The sequence below is a fragment of the Cylas formicarius genome, unplaced genomic scaffold, assembly GCF_029955315.1.
Source record: "Cylas formicarius isolate icCylForm1 unplaced genomic scaffold, icCylForm1.1 PGA_scaffold_18__1_contigs__length_1836631, whole genome shotgun sequence".
Classification (NCBI taxonomy): Eukaryota; Metazoa; Arthropoda; class Insecta; order Coleoptera; family Brentidae; genus Cylas; species Cylas formicarius.
The window spans coordinates 1,127,493-1,134,044 of record NW_026844261.1 but is presented as its reverse complement, the minus strand read 5'-3'; positions in this window follow the sequence as shown (position 1 = coordinate 1,134,044).

Below are 6,552 nucleotides of genomic sequence, written 5' to 3'. Positions count from 1 at the left end.
GACGACGATTTTGACTAGAATTTGAAAGATATTGACATGAATATATAACTGTTTGTATCAAAAAATGATAGTTTAAACTGATACTTGCAGTTTTGATGCGGTTTTATGTACGATATGAATCGAAGAAGCCGATTTTGACTGGAATCTGTTTAAAATGACAAAGAAAAACCTATTATCAATTCAAGGAAGTGAATTTTTAAGTAGTTATCTGCAGTTCTAATGTAGATTTCAGTTCGCTAAGTTATGAAAATGCATGTTTTGGCTATAATCTTCCGTAAATCAAGGGCGAAAACCAATTATTTGTCCCAAAAGAAGGTGTTTTAAGTATATATCTGCATTTCTAAGGTAGATTTGGGTACAATAAGAGGCGAAAAAGCAGATTCTGACTAGGATTTTATCGAAATCGGCAACTATTTGACTCAGAATGGTTGCCTTACGTCGAAATCTAATAGTTTATTAAGGTTTTCGATACTAAAATGCCCAAAGACGCCGATTTTGACTAGAATTTGAAAGATATTGACATGAATATATAACTGTTTGTATCAAAAAATGATAGTTTAAACTGATATTTGCAGTTTTGATGCGGTTTTAGGTACGATATGAGTCGAAGAAGCCGATTTTGACTGGAGTCTGTTTAAAATGACAAAGAAAAACCTATTATCAATTCAAGGAAGTGAATTTTTAGGTAGTTATCTGCAGTTTTAATGTAGATTTCAGTTCGCTAAGTTATGAAAATGCATGTTTTGGCTATAATCTTCCGTAAATCAAGGGCGAAAACCAATTATTTGTCCCAAAAGAAGGTGTTCTAAGTATATATCTGCATTTCTAAAGTAGATTTGGGTACAATAAGAGGCGAAAAAGCAGATTCTGACTAAGATTTTATCGAAATCGGCAACTATTTGACTCAGAAAGGTTGCCTTACGTCGAAATCTAATAGTTTATTAAGGATTTCGTTACTAAAATGCCCAAAGACGCCGATTTTGACTAGAATTTGAAAGATATTGACATGAATATATAACTGTTTGTATCAAAAAAGGATAGTTTAAACTGATATTTGCAGTTTTGATGCGGTTTTAGATACGACATGAATCGAAGAAGCCGATTTTGACTGGAATCTGTTTAAAATGACAAAGAAAAACCTATTATCAATTCAAGGAAGTGAATTTTTAAGTAGTTATCTGCAGTTCTAATGTAGATTTCAGTTCGCTAAGTTATGAAAATGCATGTTTTGGCTAAAATCTTCCGTAAATCAAGGGCGAAAACCAATTATTTGTCCCAAAAGAAGGTGTTTTAAGTATATATCTGCATTTCTAAGGTAGATTTGGGTACAATAAGAGGCGAAAAAGCAGATTCTGACTAGGATTTTATCGAAATCGGCAACTATTTGACTCAGAATGGTTGCCTTACGTCGAAATCTAATAGGTTATTAAGGTTTTCGTTACTAAAATGCCCAAAAACGCCGATTTTGACTAGAATTTGAAAGATATTGACATGAATATATAACTGTTTGTATCAAAAACTGATAGTTTAAACTGATATTTGCAGTTTTAATGCATTTTTAGGTACGATATGAGTCGAAGAAGCCGATTTTGACTGGAGTCTGTTTAAAATGACAAAGAAAAACCTATTATCAATTCAAGGAAGTGAATTTTTAAGTAGTTATCTGCAGTTTTAATGTAGATTTCAGTTCGCTAAATTATGATAATGCATGTTTTGGCTATAATCTTCCGTAAATCAATGGCGAAAACCAATTATTTGTCCCAAAAGAAGGTGTTCTAAGTATATATCTGCATTTCTAAGGTAGATTTGGGTACAATAAGAGGCGAAAAAGCAGATTCTGACTAAGATTTTATCGAAATCGGCAACTATTTGACTCAGAATGGTTGCCTTACGTCGAAATCTAATAGTTTATTAAGGTTTTCGTTACTAAAATGCCCAAAGACGCCGATTTTGACTAGAATTTGAAAGATATTGCCATGAATATATAACTGTTTGTATCAAAAAATGATAGTTTAAACTGGTATTTCCAGTTTTGATGCGGTTTTAGGTACGATATGAGTCGAAGAAGCCCATTTTGACTGGAATCTGTTTAAAATGACAAAGAAAAACCTATTATCAATTCAAGGAAGTGAATTTTTAAGTAGTTATCTGCAGTTTTAATGTAGATTTCAGTTCGCTAAGTTATGAAAATGCATGTTTTGGCTATAATCTTCCATAAATCAAGGGCGAAAACCAATTATTTGTCCCAAAAGAAGGTGTTTTAAGTATATATCTGCATTTCTAAGGTAGATTTGGGTACAATAAGAGGCGAAAAAGCAGATTCTGACTAAGATTTTATCGAAATCGGCAACTATTTGACTCAGAATGGTTGCCTTACGTCGAAATCTAATAGTTTATTAAGGTTTTCGTTACTAGAATGCCCAAAGACGCACATTTTGACTAGAATTTGTAAGATATTGACATGAATATATAACTGTTTGTATCAAAAAATGATAGTTTAAACTGATATTTGCAGTTTTGATGCGGTTTTAGGTACGATATGAGTCGAAGAAGCCGATTTTGACTGGAATCTGTTTAAAATGACAAAGAACACACTATTATCAATTCAAGGAAGTGAATTTTTAAGTAGTTATCTGCAGTTTTAATGTAGATTTCAGTTCGCTAAGTTATGAAAATGCATGTTTTGGCTATAATCTTCCGTAAATCAAGGGCGAAAACCAATTATTTGTCCCAAAAGAAGGTGTTTTAAGTATATATCTGCATTTCTAAGGTAGATTTGGGTACAATAAGAGGCGAAAAAGCAGATTCTGACTAAGATTTTATCGAAATCGGCAACTATTTGACTCAGAAAGGTTGCCTTACGTCGAAATCTAATAGTTTATTAAGGTTTTCGTTACTAAAATGCCCAAAGACGCCGATTTTGACTAGAATTTAAAAGATATTGACATGAATATATAACTGTTTGTATCAAAAAATGATAGTTTAAACTGATATTTGCAGTTTTGATGCGGTTTTAGATACGATATGAATCGAAGAAGCCGATTTTGACTGGAATCTGTTTAAAATGACAAAGAAAAACCTATTATCAATTCAAGGAAGTGAATTTTTAATTAGTTATCTGCAGTTTTAATGTAGATTTCAGTTCGCTAAGTTATGAAAATGCATGTTTTCTGGACTGAACTGCTAATAACAAAAATTATATTTCAAGCAAAACAAATGGTCGTTTGCAGTAGGTAGGTTTCGAACCTATGCTGATAGAGAATCTGATTTCTAGTCAGACGCCTTAACCGACCGACCAAAGCTAAATCTGTTTGAAAGTCGAACTATTTCTGGTGATGTGCCATGCGTTGAAATATAAGTCCATTATATTTTTATAAATTTATGTATTCAATCCCCATATTTGAGAAAAATTTCTAGGCTGAGCTGTTAATTAGAAAATATATATTTTAAGCAAAACAATGGCCGTTTGCATTAGGTAGGTTTCGAAACTGCGCTGCCATGGGGAATCTGATTTCTAGACAGACGCTTTAACGGACAGACCATGGCTAAATCTGTTTGAAAGTAGAACCATTTCTGGTGATGTGCCATGCTTTGAAATATAAGGGCATTATATTGTTATAAATTTATGCACTCAATCCCCATAATTGACAAAATTTTCTTGGCTGAGCTGCTAATTACAAAAATTATATTTCAAGCAAAACAATGTTCGTTTGCAGCAGGTAGGTTTCGAACCTATGCTGATAGAGAATCTGATTTCTAGTCAGACGCCTTAACCGACCGACCAAAGCTAAATCTGTTTGAAAGTCGAACTATTTCTGGTGATGTGCCATGCGTTGAAATATAAGTCCATTATATTTTTATAAATTTATGTATTCAATCCCCATATTTGAGAAAAATTTCTAGGCTGAGCTGTTAATTTGAAAATATATATTTCAAGCAAAGCAATGGCCGTTTGCATTAGGTAGGGAAATCTACATTAAAACTGCAGATAACTACTTAAAAATTCACTTCCTTGAATTGATAATAGGTTTTTCTTTGTCATTTTAAACAGATTCCAGTCAAAATCGGCTTCTTCGATTCATATCGTATCTAAAGCCGCATCAAAACTGCAAATATCAGTTTAAACTATCATTTTTTGATACAAACAGTTATATATTCATGTCAATATCTTTCAAATTCTAGTCAAAATCGGCGTCTTTGGGCATTTTAGTAACGAAAACCTTAATAAACTATTAGATTTCGACGTAATGCAACCTTTCTGAGTCAAATAGTTGCCGATTTCGATAAAATCTTAGTCAGAATCTGCTTTTTCGCCTCTTATTGTACCCAAATCTACCTTAGAAATGCAGATATATACTTGAAACACCTTCTTTTGGGACAAATAATTGGTTTTCGCCCTTGATTTACGGAAGATTATAGCCAAAACATGTATTTTCATAACTTAGCGAACTAAAATCTACATTAAAACTGCAGATAACTACTTAAAAATTCACTTCCTTGAATTGATAATAGGTTTTTCTTTGTCATTTTAAACAGATTTTAGTCAAAATCGGCTTCGTCGACTCATATCGTACCTAACACCGCATCAAAACTGCAAATATCAGTTTAAACTATCATTTTTTGATACAAACAGTTACATATTCATGTCAATATCTTTCAAATTCTAGTCAAAATCGGCGTCTTTGGGAATTTTAGTAACGAAAACCTTAATAAATTATTAGATTTCGACGTAAGGCAACCATTCTGAGTCAAATAGTTGCCGATTTCGATAAAATCTTAGTCAGAATCTGCTTTTTCGCCACTTATTGTACCCAAATCTACCTTAGAAATGCAGATACATACTTAAAGCACCTTCTTTTGTGACAAATAATTGGTTTTCGCCCTTGATTTACGGAAGATTATAGCCAAAACATGCATTTTCATAATTTAGCGAACTGAAATCTACATTAAAACTGCAGATAACTACTTAAAAATTCACTTCCTTGAATTGATAATAGGTTTTTCTTTGTCATTTTAAACAGATTCCAGTCAAAATCGGCTTCTTCGATATCATTTTTTGATACAAACAGTTATATATTCATGTCAATATCTTTCAAATTCTAGTCAAAATCGGCGTCTTTGGACATTTTAGTAAGGAAAACCTTAATAAACTATTAGATTTCGACGTGAGGCAACTTTTCTGAGTCAAATAGTTGCCGATTTCGATAAAATCTTAGTCAGAATCTGCTTTTTCGCCTCTTATTGTACCCAAATCTACCTTAGAAATGCAGATATATACTTAAAACACCTTCTTTTGGGACAAATAATTGGTTTTCGCCCTTGATTTACGGAAGATTATAGCCAAAACATGCATTTTCATAACTTAGCGAACTGAAATCTACATTAAAACTGCAGATAACTACTTAAAAATTCACTTCTTTGAATTGATAATAGGTTTTTCTTTGTCATTTTAAACAGATTCCAGTCAAAATCGGCTTCTTCGATTCATATCGTATCTAAAACCGCATCAAAACTGCAAATATCAGTTTAAACTATCATTTTTTGATACAAACAGTTATATATTCATGTCAATATCTTTCAAATTCTAGTCAAAATCGGCGTCTTTGGGCATTTTAGTAACGAAAACCTTAATAAACTATTAGATTTCGACGTAAGGCAACCTTTCTGAGTTAAATAGTTGCCGATTTCGATAAAATCTTAGTCAGAATCTGCTTTTTCGCCTCTTATTGTACCCAAATCTACCTTAGAAATGCAGATATATACTTAAAACACCTTCTTTTGGGACAAATAATTGGTTTTCGCGCTTGATTTACCGAAGATTATAGCCAAAACATGCATTTTCATAACTTAGCGAACTGAAATCTACATTAAAACTGCAGATAACTACTTAAAAATTCACTTCCTTGAATTGATAATAGGTTTTTCTTTATCATTTTAAACAGATTCCAGTCAAAATCGGCTTCTTCGATTCATATGGTATCTAAAACCGCATCAAAACTGCAAATATCAGTTTAAACTATCATTTTTTGATACAAACAGTTATATATTCATGTCAATATCTTTCAAATTCTAGTCAAAATCGGCGTCTTTGGGCATTTTAGTAACGAAAACCTTAATAAACTATTAGATTTCGACGTAAGGCAACCTTTCTGAGTCAAATAGTTGCCGATTTCGATAAAATCTTAGTCAGAATCTGCTTTTTCGCCTCTTATTGTACCCAAATCTACCTTAGAAATGCAGATATATACTTAAAACACCTTCTTTTGGGACAAATAATTGGTTTTCGCGCTTGATTTACCGAAGATTATAGCCAAAACATGCATTTTCATAACTTAGCGAACTGAAATCTGCATTAAAACTGCAGATAACTACTTAAAAATTCACTTCCTTGAATTGATAATAGGTTTTTCTTTGTCATTTTAAACAGATTCCAGTCAAAATCGGCTTCTTCGATTCATATCGTATCTAAAACCGCATCAAAACTGCAAATATCAGTTTAAACTATCATTTTTTGATACAAACAGTTATATATTCATGTCAATATCATTCAAA